The sequence below is a fragment of the Artibeus jamaicensis genome, unplaced genomic scaffold (genome assembly GCF_021234435.1).
Source record: "Artibeus jamaicensis isolate MK-2021 breed Jamaican fruit bat unplaced genomic scaffold, CSHL_Jam_final scaffold_537, whole genome shotgun sequence".
Taxonomy (NCBI): domain Eukaryota; kingdom Metazoa; phylum Chordata; class Mammalia; order Chiroptera; family Phyllostomidae; genus Artibeus; species Artibeus jamaicensis.
This window is the reverse complement of record NW_026522047.1, coordinates 5,364,437-5,382,549: the sequence shown is the minus strand read 5'-3', so window position 1 is coordinate 5,382,549 and position 18,113 is coordinate 5,364,437.

Sequence of the window (18,113 nt, the reverse complement as noted above, 5' to 3'; positions counted from 1 at the left end):
TCGTTACAGTAAGTTGTGATTCAGATAATGAACCTCTTAAGGCAGGAAGTTCTTAATTCAGGAAACAAGGGTTGCTGAAATCGAAACCAATTTATTTTAAAAAGGAAAAGCAGATACAGCCAAGTGCTGAGAAACTAGAACACTCCATTTTTCAGAGGGTTTGGAACTGGATAGCGAAGGAGCTATAATTCTTCAGTTTTTATAGTGTGCTATCACTTACATACTTTGTTTTAATCCTCTGAAGTTGTTTAGAAAAAAATGCAACAGATATCTGGAGAAACCAACTTGACCTCTATTTTTATACTTTTGCTCAGGATTTAGCTCTAAACATAAATGTTTAATTGCATAAACACTTATGCAATTATGCAATGTACCACACTGTATTTTCCAGTCTTCTGGGACCAGCCACCCCCCACACCATACAAGGAAAAAACCGAGCCTCCCCCCATTTGGATGGGTGCGCCCACCCCATGCCCCTGGCTGTCCTGCTGACCACAGGGAAGCCCACCACCCAGACCCAGGCCTGGGCAACAGGGCAACGCTGCCTTGCTCGAGCAGCTGGTCCAGCAGTGAGCACCCGCATCAAGGTGAGTCTCTCTGAACCTCTCTTTTCCAGACGGTCCCCAAACGGAAGGTACTAGGGGAGCTTTCTCTCTTTCAGCGAAGCCTTGCCCTGCAGCTCTGGAGATGCCCGTGGCCACCTCCATTCAAGAAGCCATCTGAAGTGACAGAGCATGAGTGACGACAACAAAAGAAGCCACGACTTAAGGCAGAGAAGTAACTGAAAGGCGGCCCTGATGTTCCCAGTTCCAAGTCCAGGTGACTCTGAAGTCAACCCGACCTCTTCCTTCCCTTCCCTGGATCAAAGTCGCCAAGCTCCCTTTTTGGATACCTTTATTTGAGAACAGTTTGTCACTGCAACTGAATGAACTCTGACCAATACACCTGCACATTCAACCGGTTGGGTTAAGCGAACTTACATTCACAGGCTCAAAGTTATGTTAAAATAATGAATGGCCCGCAGAGATGACCTAACATAGTAAGTGAAAAAAGCTAGGTACCACACAATATTCACAGTATCAACTAATTACGTTCAGAACAGCAATAGCATTTTCATGGTTGTTTTTTTTTTCTCTGGGTGTTGAGACAGGTCATTTTTCTAATCATTTTCCATATCTTGTCATTTTTGCTTTTATAATAAGAAAAATTATCCTAAAAACCAAGACTTTGGCCCAGTATGTATGAATTGAAGTCTCATCACCCACCCATTCACTTTGAGTTTTACTATGGCCCCTCCATTTCTAAATAAGCTTCCTGCAACACGGAGACACGCCCATCCCTTCTCTTTCTCGAGCATCGGGACTGGAAAAGCTGGCATTTATAAAGATGGTAAACAATCAGCACCTTCTGGCAACGCAGTCGAAAGGCCTTTGGCTAGTGGAGCAGCGTGCAAAAGAAACACTCGCTCTAAATGAAGTCACTCGGTAACTTTCTAATTATTTTTCTCCATAGTAACACGTATAAAATATGAAAAATGTTTATTCAAGTTTTTTCTTCTCTTTCATGAGTATTTCAAAAAGCCTGAAGTGTGTTTTATACCTCCTTCAACATTTCACCGCTGAAGTCGGGGCTTTGCTCCCGTCACCAGACTGGGTTACCACATTCCTGGGGAAAAGCACCAAGAGCTTAAAATGTTTCTTTATGGGATTTTTTTTTTTCTCATGAAAAGGACTCTGAAATCTTTGGAAGGCATTTCTAAAATAATGTCATATGAAAAGTCTGCCTTTTTTTTTATTAGACTTCACCCACAGAAGAACCCCGTGGACTTCTGTTCTGGTACAATTTAACCCCTTCGTCCAGGAACTGAAGCTGGCACATGGTTCAGAAGGTGGATCTAGAGGCTTCTGTGCCCCAGTCACCCTCCTTTCTCCCCAACAGGAGCTCTAACTGAGAGTCAGGATTTTGCCGCCACCTCCAAGGGCCCCGCACACTGTCACCGCAGGACTCAGGACAGCTGCTGACGAAGTGCTGGGCATTCCGGGGAAAGGGCACGGCCGCCTCCGTGTGCTCCACGCTGATGCTGCTACAGAGGGCGGTTGGGGGTGACCGGCCCGTCAGTCCCCATCCCCGGAATCGTGACTCAGCAACAGCACTCAGACAGGCAGCACTGCCCGATACCCCGCAGGCTGCCCAGCAAGGTCACGGCTTGTAGATGTGTCTCACTGTGATGTCTGTCATACAGGGAGGCCAATTACTGCCCGGGACCTCTGACCTCACCACTCCCTGGGCCCCGTGAGTGATTATTCCATTCAGAAAGGGCTGTCTTTTAAAAAAAGAAAGAAGGATACATGACAGAAGCTGTAAATAGCCTTCCAAGTCCAAACTACTTATTATCCGGTCCTTTACAAAGTCTGCCATTCCCTTAGAATCGGAGGCCCAGTGACAAAAGTCCAGCTGTAAAACTTGGGTGCTGCAAGCGATAAATGGCATCGTCACACAGTCACGAGAGTGTCCTGCATCTGGGCTCCCTGAACACACAAGTACAGTCCATGGAAGTGCATTTCAGGTGTCGAGGCACCGCTTCTCAGAGTCAGCACATGGCTCTGGGCTGCGGGGATGCGGCCCTGACACAGGCCAAGTTCAGGCACCGACGAGCATCCGTGAGCACGATGTACATGGGCACTCATCAACCACGGGGGTCACCGAGTGCCCTGTGGGGCCAGAGCAGCACCCACGGTGGCGGTGAAAGGGGGGCTAAAGAAGAAACAAAAACCCAGATGCACACATGGGGAGACTACAGGTGAGGGGAGCCCACTCAGGCCGCGATCACACCGCACAGAAGGGCGGCCAAATCGCAGTGTGACTGCTCAGCTGCACGCCTCTGGTCCAATTTTCCAGCTCGTTTTATCACTTTTCAGGTCTTCCAAGCCCTGACCAGGAGCGAAGGTGACATTAGAGTGTTCCTAACACCCCAGGAACAAATGTCTTTGTGAGGGCATCGTGCTGCGCGTTCTATGTAGTTTTTCCCCTGCGCCTCTGGGAAGGCCAGGTGCTGCTGTCCCCTCACTCGGTTACAAAGCCTCTGCGCAGCACGCCCACGTGACGAAGGCCATCTGACGTGCATTTAGTGAGTCTCGTGGGAATGGTCTCTGATTCACGTCAATCTTCCTGCCAAGTTCATTGGACATAGATCCCATGGGACATATTTTTCCATCGAGCATCCAGAATCCTATTGGAAACTAAACCTAATAAAGCTTAGAAATTGTTCTTCATTATTCCTCTCTTTGGAAGGGACAGTTACAAAACTACAAAAATGTGTCCCATGTGGTAATGATGGAATCTGCATCATGATTTAAAGGCCTCCCTCCTCTGACCCCCCGCCCCCAGGGGGGACCCGAGCAGCCGACTAAAGGCAGCGGAAGTCAGAAGACACGGGACTGCACCCAGGGCTGAACTACCCGGGCTGGACGCGCACTTCAAAGAGGGACCTGGACCCAAGACCTGAAGGTGCTGGGTCTGACCAGCACCCGCCGGCCTTCCCATGGTCTGTCATTCCCCCCGCAGAGACGTGCATGGACATTTGTGCACGTCCTCCCTGCAGCATTTGAGAGCCCAGCCCACTTCTTCCCCTGGCACGTTCTCAGTCTTCACGTGTCTCCCGATGCACTGCCCGCACAGGGCATCTGCCCTGGTGTGTGTCGGGCTTCTGCCCCTACCAGACAGCTTTGCAGTTTTCACGTGGGGTCCACGCAGAGACCGAGAGAGCTGCAGTGCCAGGGGAGGTGCTGGGGTTAGCGCCCAGATCCCCAGTTACTCAGTGGGTGAGCTGCCCGAGGACACGCAGGGTAATAGCATGAATTCTTGACATGACTCAAGAAAAAAACGCATTTTAAAAATGCAAAGATTCTCCGCCACCCTCTTTTCCGGACAGGAGGCTGGTTCAAAGGAAAGTTCTGGAACGGGCGGAGCTCGCTTTGACTGCCACGCACCATCCTCCCCGCCCCCTCCCCCCACACTTCCTGGTCCTGGGGTCACCATCCTGCACACATTCCCGGCTGCAGCTCTCGGGGTGTTCTGTCCTCTCCCCACTAACCCAGAGCCCCTCAAGCCCACGGACCCAGTCTCGCCCACCTGGCATCCCCAAACCTTCCACGGACATCGACACCCAATAAAACTAGCCCCTGCCACACCCCTGGGATTGCCATTCCTTCCATGCTAATCTGTCATTAACAGAGATACAGTGGAAGGAGAGGGCGTTACACTTACTGAGTGGGTTGGTATTAAGACAGGATTAACACTTTAAAGTGTTACCTCATTTTATCCTCTTTTCCCCTTGCTTTTTATTATAGAAAATTTGAAACCTCCATGGAAGTTGAGATAATAGCACCATGAGCCTGCCCCAGCCAGCAGCACCTGGCTTCCCACCAGCCCCCCTCGGTCCGATCCATGTGTTCTATCCCCGTCCCTGCCCCCACTGCCCGTCACAGCAGGCTGCTTGGAACAAAATCCTGGTGCCCATCACCTCGCCTCTACGGCACCATCTCCCTCCTCTTTTTGACACTGGTCTGTCCTTCCAACTGGTACAGATTTCTAAGTATAAATAGGGCCTCCATCCTTCTTCAGTCATGATGGATTAAGACAAAAAATAAATACAATTAAGTTACACTTAATCACCTCACAAGAGGGATAAAGAAACATCTTGCTTTTGTAAACTACTTAAATCTGAGATATTTCACATTGTTTTTCCCATTACCACCCTAACTTCTGGCTATTATGGTTTTAAGGCTGTTATATAAATTGTATATTTTTAAGATAGGGAAAGGAACAAATATAACAAAATGGATAATGCCATCTTTTATACAGAAAATTTTCATTTTACTCGTATGTTCAATGTGAAACTTTAAACTTACATTCTATTCATTTTCTGATGGGTCTGCCCACTAAACTATTGAATTACATGGTGAAAAGTACAATAGTCAATCTAAAGAGACAAAAATATAAAGGTACAAAGCAATCATCTTTTCAATATGGCAGATTTAAAGGCATTTTCGCAAGCTTAATCAGAACAATTGAAGCCCAAATTCAATTACGTCATTTTTATATCGAAAATTCCTTAAGCTCTGAAAGTTATATTTAAAAGCCAACAGCTGAATATTATTAACATGATGTATTTCCAACCATAAATACCTCTTAGCCACTGTATTCACTCACTAATTTTTCTTTAAGAAAGGTGTTGCCATCCTGGTTTTGAAAAAGAAATAAAATCCTCCCGTGAGTAAATCACTTCCCATCATGTAACCATGAGGTGGTGGACAGAGATCTGAGCCCAGGTTGCATCAGGTTAGTTGGTCCCTTTTTTGTGCCTACTGATGACTCCCAACCTTCCAAGAGACAACTGCTTTCTTAAAATAAGACACTTGCTGTGGCTGGTGCCAGACGGGTACTAGACTTATCAGAGGGATCGTTTCATAAGGTATATAAATGTCGAGTCACTCTGGTGTCCCCTGGAAACTAATGTAATATTGTATGTCCACTATAACTGAAAATTTTAAATATATTTTTTAAATAGGACATTTTCCAATGTAAACAAATCTCTAACTTGGTGGAACTTGTTCTCTTCCCAGGTCAATTCCTGTAACTCCAACCCACTTCTGAACCCACAGATTTCCAGGAACCTCCCCCCCACCCCGGGAACCTCCAAGATGCCCCTGCACCAGGGGTCGCGGCTCTGGCAGAGCAGCGGGGGCGTCTGTAATGAATGCTTCCTGGGTGACGTGGCCCCTACGTTCACGACCCATAGATAGGGAGGAAAAAAGCACCCTCGGGAAATAGCTGTAACCAAAGAAGATTCCAGATCCTGGGACTCACAAACGAAACTATAGTGTAAGCAAATCACAGCATCATGGCTGAGAGCTATGAGGGAGAGAGACTCATCCTGAAGAAACTAATACTGTTCAAAGATTAGGTTTCTGTACGTATCTGGCCTGAAGTCCATTGGCTCAGAGCATCTGCCCCGTGTTAAATCATGAATCACAGACTAGGTAAAGGCCAAAGACTGGTAACCACCCAAATCCACTGACAGTAGGACTGAAATGTGCAGTGTATTTATACTGTGGGATGCTATCCAACTACCCACAACAAAATGAATAAATGTTATAAAATGTTGAGCAAAAGCAATAAATCAGAAAAACAATTCCTTGTATTTTTGTTCATAGAAAGTTTAACAAAACTGAACAACGGCAGAACAAAAGAGAAGAGAGAGGAAGAGTCCCACAGAGTCACGTCCCCGTGGCGATGACCCTTCTGTGGCGGGATAGTGCAGTGCCCTGAAGACACGAGGGGGTCGGGCTGCAGAGTGGATTCCGGGGCTGGTAGGGTTCTGTTGCTTGAGTTGGGTGCTGGTTACATAATTCAATTTTCAGCCATGTGTTAATACACATGTATTATGCTCTTTCATGAAAGTACCTTATATTTCACAATGCAAAATGTTTAATTTTTTTAATGACAAGCTATTTTGGCAATAATTTGATTCTATACAGCTGTAGTGAAGAAACAGAGAGAAGGAAGTTGCTAAAAATACCCCCGAGGCAAAGACAAGAAACTGCGCCTCTGTCCTCTGCTTTAGATTCTAAGTCACACTGAGGCCCGTGATGGCCACCATCAACCCGCAGTGGGTGGTCAATAAAAATTTCCTGACGTCCAGGGCTTAAGTAATGACTCATGTAAATACCAGGAGCTGCCACACAAAACCTATCCTTGTGGCACGGTTTTCGGGTGACCCGAGGGACCTCACCGAGGTGCAGGACAGAGGAAAGTCTCGCTCACTTGCCAAGCTGACAGGCTTGGGGACTTGTTTTGTTGCCGCAAGCCCAGTGTGGATGGTCAGTGGGTCAGTGAACTAGCACAACACATAAGATGGGCAATTTGGCAATATTCATCAAAAACTTTCAAAGTAATGTCTTCGGACTCAGCGATTGCACTTCTAAGAATTCATCCTACAGAAGCAGTTATGGAGTTTGTATGCCAAGATTTAGCTGTGAGGATATTTGGGGTAGCATTGTTTGAGAGGAAAGCCATATAACCGTCCGATGACGGGGAGTTTTTAAACAGATACGATCCCCCTCCAGTGGAATTCCATGCAGCCACTAAAGCTGACGTTGAAGGGGGCTACTTTAGAACATGAAAATATGTCCATAACGTACTGTTATTTTAAAAATCCGGTTATAAAGTGCTATGTGCAATTTAATATAGATAGGTAATTAGGTAGGTAGGTAGGTAGATAGATAAATAGACAGACAGGCAGGCAGGCGAACAGAAGAAAACCACCCCAAAACTTAGTTGCTTATTAAAACACCATTTTGTTCTCTCTCCCATTGCTGGGCGCTGCCCAAGGACACCCAAGGTGAGCAGTCCCTACATTAGCCTCATTTTGGAGGCTGTTGTGGGGTGGCCCTCTCCCACGGTGCCCAGGGCTCTCCCAGGTCAGCACTCCAGAAAGTCACCTCCCCTCAGTCCTAGGCAAACTGGGACAGTTATTCTCAGACTGGCTGCCACCCACAATGACAACAGTGACTCTAGGCGGTGGAATTATAAGGGAAATGTTTTATTTCGCTTTTCTACATTTTGCACATTGTATCATACCTACGTATGCTTATAAAAAAAATTAACTCACACCTCATTACCTATCACTCCAATCACGTCTAACGCCCTCAGTTCAGCAGCAGGCGGAGCCTGCTTTTGTGCCCCCCCCCACACACACACACACAGAAATTGGGTGAAACAACTCAGATCACCTGGAAGGGGCTTTAACCTCACAGTGTGGGTCAGCAGCCCCCATTCCCGTGTCCGGCCACCCAGCTGCAGGAAGGACACTCACCACGCAGCGAGCCAAAACCAGGTGTAGAGCAGGAAGCTGGGGTCAAAAGTCCCAGAAGTAAGTCCCGAGCTGTTTGTGCTCATGTCTGCTTCAGAATAACTGAAGCTATTAGCAAACAAAATTCAGCGAAGCACATTTGAAGATGGAATTGGCCTTGCTAAGCGAGTCAGGAATTGGGAAGCATCTGGTCCAGCAGGTAGAGGGCGCTCTCTCAGAGGGGTGCCCCGTTTTTCACGGGGACAGAGTGTGTCGGGGGGCCAGTAACAAAAGAAAGGATTCTCTTTGGACCAGGACATCTTCTCTGGGGGTGGGAGAGGGGGAGGGAAAGGTAAGGGCTTATTATAGTTTGCCTCTTCTTCCTGTTGGGGGGTGTGGGAGTAGAGCCCATGTGGCAGATTACCTCATGGGCAGACAATGTCAGGCTGTTGATTAGATTACATTTCCTGTAAAGGGGGAACTGCAGGTAAGTCAGGTGTTAAGTCTGGGTCGGGCATCACGAGCTTTAGCACAGGTAACACCATTTGGGGTCTGTGGTTTTCTCTTTAACAAAGCATGCTTTGCTTTGTTTTTTTCAAAGTCAGGTTTATCTATTTATATAAAATGCTTTTTAAAAAATACTTTACAATAGATTTTCCTATTCCATTCCAAAGTTATTCTTCCTTGGCTTAAATTTATGAAATTTCATTTCATATACCAGCATGTTCATTCTAGGACTTCAGGTCCTACAATACAAGTCCATTAAAAATAGTATAACATTTCAGCTACGTGGGCTGACCAGTAGAGACTTCAGATTTGTCCGTAGTACGGCGTCCTTGTTACATATATTCTTCTTTCCCCAGTTTGAAATCATCCTGTTTTTGCTATTCATTAGCTAAGCAGCCACAGGCTAGACTTATTTCCTTTCTATAATGAATGCTCTCGTAAGTTTAATCAGTCCAGAATGAAGATAATAAACTTAGCTAGCATTATCCTGTCTTAGCAAGCCAACATCAGCCTTGCTTCTCCCCTCCTCAGAATTACAAGCATGCACACGCGCACGCGCGCGTGCACACGCGCACACACACACACACACGCACACACACACAGTGTTTTGTTTTCTGGGAACCTGCCTGTCTGCCTCAAGAGTTCCATCATCAGGGACCCCCTCCTGCCTTCAGAGGAAGGTGCCGGGTAAGCTGCAAGGGGGGTGGGGAAGGAAGCAGACAGACGCTCTGGTTCCCTGGTGAACTGACTGTTTACAGGTGGTGAGCGATTTGACGGGAGAGCCACGGCCTGCTCAGCATCCACGGTTTCTCCATTGAGACCAATAAATCCACATAAACTCCCGGACGCTGAGAATGTGACAGCATCAGCAAAGTTGTTTCGTACCAACCAGGCCCTGGGGCTCTCACTCCTGTGGCAAAGACACATCCAACACGACGAAGCGGAATATCTCTTCACAACACAATGGAGTATCTCTTCTCAGGGGTTCACGAAAGAATTTCTTCCCATGTGCACTGTGAGCTCACTCATTGGGGTTATCTCCTTGTGGCCTGGGCCACAGCAGGTCAAGTTAGAAGGAAGGGTATTTCCTGAAGCAGCATTTGACCCTCCCTCCTGGAGTAACACTGTCATGTCTTAGAGGTTCAACTTCCACTCAAACAGAAAACAGGCTCTAGTCATCTGGAAAGGAGCAAAGAAAGGGACCACAGCTCATTCCACGAGCTTTGGAAGGGCCGTCTGGGGTCCCTCGGGCGGGGTCCCTCGGGCGGGGCCCCTCACCCGCTGAGGGCGTGGATGCGAATCCCCTGCTGTGAGCTGTGGCTGGAAGTAGGACCAAGTGAGAGGAGCCCAGTGCTTCCAATAGGAGGGAGCACTTCCTCTTTGCTTCACAGAAACCTGCCAGGGGATCTGCCCCGGCCCCTTCTGGGGGGGCAGGGGGAGGGGGGCTGACACAGGAGCTCAGTGAGCTGAGCCCTAAAACACTGAACTGTTGTGTAAGTCTTATCTCAGAGGCCCTTGAACTCTGTGTAACACACAGGAGTCCCATGTAGACAGGACAAATAGAGGCTGCGTGACAGAGGGTGACAGGAAGCCAGTGGGGAGAACACAAGAAACAAAGAAGAATGACTACAAAGTTGGTTTTCTCTCTATGAGACTTTCAAGTAAGACCTTCCTTGGAACTTTGATATCTTGAGATATTCCAAGACACACATGTGCCTGTCCCTCAAGCTGATACAGCCTTAGAGTTGAAAAAGACCTTCCAGGTCACCTTAGTTTTTCACAAGTACTGGTGCACGCCAGACTATCACCTAGCTGAGCCGGGTGAAAATACAGATGCTCCTCAGGTGCTCTGTGGCATCTCAACATTCGGGACTCCCTCATCGAGTCCCTGTTCCTACACGGGCACCCTCATACAGTTACCAACAAACCGCTCGTCACGGGCTCTCACGCACAAGTTCAAGTGACACACAATAGCACTGGGCCACTGGTGAGTAGGAGGCTCACAAATTACCCTGAAGTGCAGAGTATGCCTTTCCCAACATGTGTGCAGACGCCTACTGTGTGCACAAGCCTGCTTGATAGGACTACACAAGGAGAAGATCATGATTTAAACGGAGAGGGAATGTCTGAACTATTTTTCAGCTTTACTTTTCTGTTCAAAGCGAGTCTGTTGTTCTGTGAGAACTTACTCTGGGATTAGGGTTTGCTAAGCACACCACACTGTGATAAATGGCCAGATCTGTGATAATCACCCGGCCTCAATTTACCACACATGATTTTCATCAACTTGGGTAGTCTCACTTATGTAAATTAACCTCACGGTAGGATCCTAAATGATCTGATACTTTTCCAGTATCACTCCCATTTGTGGGTCATGGTGAGCATTTGATATTAAGTGTTGATACAGATTCATGCTATTCAATGGAATGTAGCTCTCAATTATGTTAAGCCTCCTGTGAATTCTAACAATTATAAGAATTAAATTTTGTTACATAAGTGAGTGATTGTTTATTTTAGTAAATATGAATTCGAGCACCCAAAATGAGTGCAGGTGTTTCGTGGTTACGGCGTGCTGAGCTGACCCCGGTCGTCAGCCGTTTCGGACGAGAGCCCATCTGTGACCCTGGAGCGCCGAGTGCTCAGTGCCACCCGTGCTCTCTGGCTCCCGGCTCCTCAGCCCCAAAGACCAGCAGCCCCCCAGCGGGGAGGCCACATTTTAAATATTTGGAAGCCACATACACACTCGACAAAGACGTGATTCAGTGCAGACACTTGACTCTTTACAATTTACAAAAGATTCTTATGAACGTTTGTTGCTTTCGTATGGCATGAACACGGTAACCACCCTCACGATACCCACGCCTAGCTCTTCCAGGGATCCAGCTACGTTGCAGGCTCAGTCACGCCCCCTGCCCTGGAGTGTGCCGTGGTGTAAAGTGAGCTCTGTCATTGCAGCGCTGAAAGCCACACCAGTGTGTTCTTATCCTCAGACTGGGGCTACAATGGGGTTTCACTATCTCAGCACCAGTTGCCTTAACGCAACGAGTCCAGGGAAGCACAGGCTCAGAGCCGAACCGGATCGTCCTGACCACTGACTCGCAGATGCTGCGACTGCTCTGGCCCAGGAGGCCCTAGATGCCTGCAACGGAGTGATGGGCTTTTGATAATGTCTATATAGGACACAAAGGCCACCAGTACCAGTCATCTCTGATTTCTGCCACCACCAGGCATTGCCCCTGTCAAACCATCCCCTGTCCTCCTCTATGACTACATGAGCCACGTACGGTCAGCAGAGCTCTGCCAACAGCCAAGGAACCCTCCCCCAGAACATGCCCTCCCGAGGGCTGGCTTGGCTTAGGGGATGCAATCTCCTAGAGTTGACGGCTCAGCATCCGCTGCCTCCTGGGGAAATCCAACACTAAACTGGGGTTCGTGGCCGAAGAGCTGGGAGGGAAGCGCCCGGACAGCAGAGTGAGGGTACCCGAGCCATAGGGGCTGGCAGAGCTTGGTACCATCCCTCAGTCGCACCTCCTACCCTGATGTCCCATTGCCTAGCTCCCTGGCCCAAGACAGGTATCTTTGCAGGAAACTTAACAACTAAATAACAGGACATTTAAACAAACATGCTAGCCCTTATTCATCTGTTCGAATGCTGTCCCCCCTTGTGGGAGCACCTGGAGGGGTTACGCAAGCAAGGCCACCTCTGGTCAAAACACTGATCTGCTTCAGACCAGCCTCCGGAGTTGGCCTTGGGCTCAGAATAGTTTTACAGAACCAGACCCCCCGTCATGCACTGACCTCTTAGTTTTTAAAAACATAACCCACTACTATAAGATAGAAATGTGTTATTATTTAGGATAGTCACCCATTCCCTCATTCATTTAATCAGCAACCAGTTACTGAGCACCTGCCTGTCACCATTCAGTGTGCTACGCACACACACGAGAAACCTGCCCCCCAGGAGCACTTGGTGGTGCAGAGAGACCAGGTGACTACCGCTGATTAAAGCAGGAGAAGATGTGCACCAGTCATTAAATAACGCTCTTCCCGTACCACAGAGGGGGCAGTGATGATTCAGCCTGGGTACTAGGGAATGGTCATTGAGATGGCAAATCCGAATATAATGTAGCAATTCTAAGTTAAGATAATAGTAAAATAATTAAACTATAAAAATGCATAGAGGTAGGGGGCCAAACCATTTAATGAAGGGAAAGTGGTCTTTTCAACAAATGGTCGGGACAACTGAAAATCCACCGGCAAATGATGAATGTGGACTCCGAACTTCACCCCACACAGAGAAACTAACTCAGGGGAGTGGACTGTAGACCTAAACGAAAGACCTAAAATCATGAAACTCTTAGAAGAAAACTCAAGGATAAATTCTTCTGACCTTGGGTTAGACAATGGCTTCTTAGATATGATACCAAAGTTGCACAAGCCATCAAAGTGAAGATTGGTTAAGTCGGACTAAATCAAAGTGAAAAAACAAAAACAAATAAAAAAACCCCCGCACTTCAAAGGACACCATCAAGAAAGTGAAAAGTCAAACCATAGACAGGGAGAAAATATTTGCAAATAATGTCCCTGATCAGGGACTTCTACTCAGACTAGAGAAAGAATTCTTACAACTCAATACTTAAAAGACAAATTACCCAATTTAAAAATAGGCAAAGGATTTAAATAGACATTTCTCTAAAGAAGACCATGAATGGCTAATTGATATGTGAAAAGATGCCCAACATCATTAATTGGTAGGGGAATGCAATCTAAACCATGATGAGGTTCTACTTTACAGATAAGGAGGCTATAATCAGAGAGGCAATAACGAGGCTGGGGAGGGTGTGGAGAAGTTGGAACCCTCATACATTACTGGTGGGAATGTGAAATGGTGCAGCTCCTCTGGAAAAGGGTTTTACAATTCCTCGAAACGTGACCCACAGCCTTACCACCATACCTCCACATAATGCCCCCTACAGGTCTCTACCACACCCCAGAGAAATTAAACGTACAACCACAAAGACACACTAATGTTCACAGTAGCTTTATTAATACTAGCCAAAAAGTGAAAATAATCCAAATGTCCTTCAGCCGACGAATGGATGAGTAAAATGGGGTGTACCCACACAATGAAAATGTATTCAGTCACAGAAAGGGCTGAAGTGCCGGCACCTGGTACGTGCTACACCGGGAACATCATGCTAAGTAAGGGCAGCCAGACACACACGCAAAACCACTTATGGAATAGCATTTATTTTTTTAATCTGTGTTGGCATTTATTTTGAAACTGATCAATAATCACCTTTCTAACCTCACGGGTTTAGTAAATACATTTAACTAATCAGAATAGGCAAATCGGCAGGGAGAAAAGGAGACTGCGAGCAGTGGCCTGAGGCCGGGATGCAGGACAGGGAGGGGAGGGGAGGATGGGAAGACACTGCTGGTGGGCGCGAGTCTCTTCACGGGGTGAGGAAGGTGTTCTACGCCTCCATCACGGCGATGCTCAGACTTAAGACCACTGCATCGCACACTTCTCAACGAGTGAACTTCATGGTATGTCGTTAAGTCTTAATAAAGCCGTTGGAAAATACACAGGAGCGACCATATAATTTATCATCCAAACTGGGACACTTCTGAAAGTGCTAACAATGTTCAACCAGAGAGGACCGCAGGTGTAAACCTAGACCATCCTGGGCCAGTGAGGATGGAAGGTCAGTCTAGGCTTTCATAACTGCGTGGAAATAGCACGTAGGGAGGGGGAAAGAGGCCAGATTGTAGAGAGCCTTGAAAGGCTAGCTGAGAGATACGACCAGAAAGAAAAGGCGCCTCTAGCAGCAGAGTGAAGGACCGTCTGAACAAGTATGAAAACTGGGCATAAACTCCACAGTTAAGATCAGGAGACCGTAAGCATCTACACTGGGACATGGGCTGTAGGGATGGAAGAAAGGGGCAGATTTAAGAAATATTTGGGGTTAGAGAGTCCGAAGGCATTTCCTAAAGGAGAGTCCCTAAAACAGCAACAACAAAAAAACCACAAAAAGAACCTTCAGAAGTTCAGTAGGAGCAGCGTCCCCGAACTGAGCACAGAGCCCTTCAAAGCCATGGCCGCGGAAGAACAGGCATCGCTGTGCTTCATCCCCGCCAAGTCCGCACCTGTCCTGGACAGACCGCAGGAGCCCAGTGGCCCCAAATGTGGCCCCCGCTTGGTCCAGTGGTTCTGTGTTGAAAACTGACCCGCAGCCTTCACGTTTCTCCCCAGAAAGCCATTTTCTCCTGACAGAGAATTGGAGGAAAAGTAGGTAAACAGTGATCCCAGTGGGGAAGCTGGGTTTGTTTTTTCACTCGTTGCTTTGCTTCTCACTGATGACAGCTTAAAATGCAGGTGTCGCAGGAGCTTAAAAATGGGCCACGTGGAAGTGCAGATGGGCGTGGACTTCCATAGCTATGCCTCCAGGTCATATTTTGAAAACTGTAGCCAAGTTTAAAAATTAAAACAATTTCACGATTACATACAACCCCGTTTTGCCTCCTTCCTACACTATCAGTAACTGTACCAGAAATGAACCGTAGCTCGGGGCTCACTGTCAGTGGCTTGTACAAACTTAACACATGCCTTAAATCAGATCACCTGAGCCCTGACCGAGTGAAAGCCAGAGGATATGAGGAAAAGTTACTAACTGCTCCCCCAGCAGATAGGGATCAGGGGCTCGAGAAGTGGAAAGAAAAAGAAATCAGTGAACCAAATCATCGCCCTGCTCCCAACTTCACAGCTATGGAATGAAATCTCTGCCCCAAGGGCTCCTCAACCCCTTCCCTTAAATGAGAAAGTTTAGACTCTGTTCCTGGGGGAAGGGATGGGAGGACACTGAGGATTTAAATTAAGCAAGGTAAAAGCAAAAGAACTGTGATTTTCATCCCATGACACAAACAAGGAGCTGGGAAAGGCTGAGGACACCATGGACACTGAGCCCAGGGCACCCGGGGACACGACCGGCCTTCATAATCAGTTCAGCACCTTATGTTAAACAAGAGAGAATCAATCATGGAAAATGCCTGAAAGGTTTGCATGCAATTCATGGTTATTTAGAAGGTTCCACAAAATAAATGTTCAAACCAGACTAAAGATGTATTTTTTCCTACCTGGCTGGTGTAGCTCAGTGGATTGAACGTGGGCCTGCGAACCAGACAATCGCGGTTCGATTCCCAGTCAGGGCACATGCCTGGGTTGCAGGCCAGTTCCCAGCAGGGGACGCACGAAAGGCAACCATACATTGATGTTTCTCTCCCTCTCTCCTTCCCTTCCCCTCTAAAGATAAATAGATAAAATCTTTTTAAAAAAAGATGTATTTTTTCCCGAGTAAAATATATATTATTCAGGACTGTTTGGGTCTCACTTGAAGGAAATGCAGGTTGAATGGGTCAGAGCCCTGTTCCTGACCGGCAGAGGAGAGTTCCCACTGCCCATGCCACTGAGGTTAAAGGGTAGGCGTATTGTTGCCAGGTGACGGGGGGGGGCAGCGTTTCAGAGGACAGATCACTCCCAAGCTGTCACTGGAGCACAAAGTGTGGGGGTTGGGGGTGGCCATGTGAGAAGTGGAAGACAGGGGAGGTGCAGCCGGACACAGGGAGCCCGGGGAGTTGGCAGACAGACTGTAGAGCGTCTTTCTGGTCCTTGCACTTCCAATTGTGCCTTCAGGCCTACGGGGCGCCGAGGAAGAATTCCAAGAGTGGGAAGCGCGTGACCTGACCTGTGGCTCAGAGCGCCCACTTCCCAGGGATGGGGCTGGAGTCTGGAGCAGCAAAGGACCCACTGTCCACCGGGGGGGTCACCCTGGAGGGTGGCGGCCGCATGACAGCGGGGTCAGGGAGGGACACGGCCTGAGCTAGCGCACCTTCACATTGGAATCTGAGCCGGACGGGGGTCTCACTCATCAGAAAAGAGAATTCAAGTGGGAGGTGGGGTTGGGAGTGTAAGGCGATGAATGCAATTTTGGACACACTGAGTCTGAAACGTTGTGGAACATCCAAGAGACCAAGTTCATTTACAAACCTGTTTTTTGTGCACTTGAGAGTCATCAAGATTATGAGTGGTAGTCATTTATACGTCATGTATGTATGTGTGTATGTTGTATGTATATATATACAGAGAGAGAGAATGAATACCCACTATATCCCGAACTCTGACCTAGGCTCTGGGCCTACAGCAAACCCCCAAACAGACAGGGGCCCCCCATTCTAATGGTGTGAGTGGGGTGAGGGGGGAGATATGCAACTGTCAGTTACGCATGTTAGTTATGACAGTGTCTGTGGAGAAAAATAAGAAGGACCGAGCACAGGTGCAGGGCTGGCGAAAGTGTCATAGCGAGGTGGTCAGGTACCAAAGGTACAGAGGCACGCATTCTCTCCTGCTGACCTTGAACTTGCTCCCTTCGGTTTTATGCCTGGGCCATCTTAATTGCTTCACCCCGGTCCTTGTCCTGACTATTTATCTTCTGTGGACAGCCAGGGAAGGATTCATTTGAAAAGTGATGTTTGAGTACAGCAGTGAAAAAGAAAAAAGCCAGGTGTCCCCATGTTTGGAAAAAGGACATTCTAAGCAGAGAAAACTGTATATGCGAAAGTCATGAGGTAAGAGGGTACACAGTGCATTCCAGAAAGATCTCTGAGAAATCTCACCGAGGGGTAATACACAAAAGAGACAAGAACCAAAGACAGAACCCCTGAGAAAGCACAAATTAAGGGGTTAGCAAAGGGGCGGAGCCTGTGAAGAAGACGAGGAACGGGCCCATGGGGGGGCGGGGCCAAAGGAGGGGCTCTCCGAGGAGGACAGAGGTCACGTGAGAGACAACGGGACTCTTTACACTCAGCAACCGGGAATCTGTCCTGCGTCTGGGAAAACCAGTTCTGACCTAGAGAACGTCCCCAAAAGCAGCCCACACCTGAAAGCCGGTCTGGGTGCACACTTCCAAACAACCCTCTTTCTGCTGTGGAAGACCACCATGATTATTCACATTTTGGACAAAGCTGAGCAATGCAGAAATTAACAATAACAGTTTAATTCCTATACTTTCAATCCAGACATGAGGGTCTTCTAGGAACCGAGTCTGTCGCTGAAGCCTCTGAATCGGAGTCCCGGCCAGCCAAACCCTCTCCCACCCACGCACGGGTCAGTGCTGAAGTGGCCGTCCCTGCGGAAATGCAGTCCTGTTCTCTGACCTCTAAGAGAGGCCCGGGTCGGTCCCACATAGCACACTGGCCCGAGGAGCATTGTGAGACTTCACCCAACAGAAAGGGGTGCTGCCAACCTCACGCCCTGAGCTGGAGAACAAGCCCCATTTACTCACCACGAGTGAACATGAGGCTGTGGTCCCACTAAAACCCCAAGGCTCTGCTGGAGGGGGCAGTTTCCTTTCAACCGCAGCCCAGCGCTGCAGGGGGTCTGCGGCTCCCGGCCTCGTCACCGAAACTCACTCACCGAAACTCACTCACCAAGCGGAGCAAAGTGACAACTCTCAGTGAGTGTATGGGGTTTCACGGTTTAATCAGAATCAGAGAGCGAGAGAGACCATCCCTGGAATGAATTTCAACAAAAGCCTCATTATATGAAATCAAAAGAAAGCCAAGAAACTGAAATTACTCAAGCTCACACCTGCCCACGGAAGAAGAAAAATAATAATAAGCTGTATTCCATTTTTCACCATTTGGAAGGGAACCCTGTAAAAGGTAAAAAACTCCAAGCAAAGCTGGCTCTCACTGT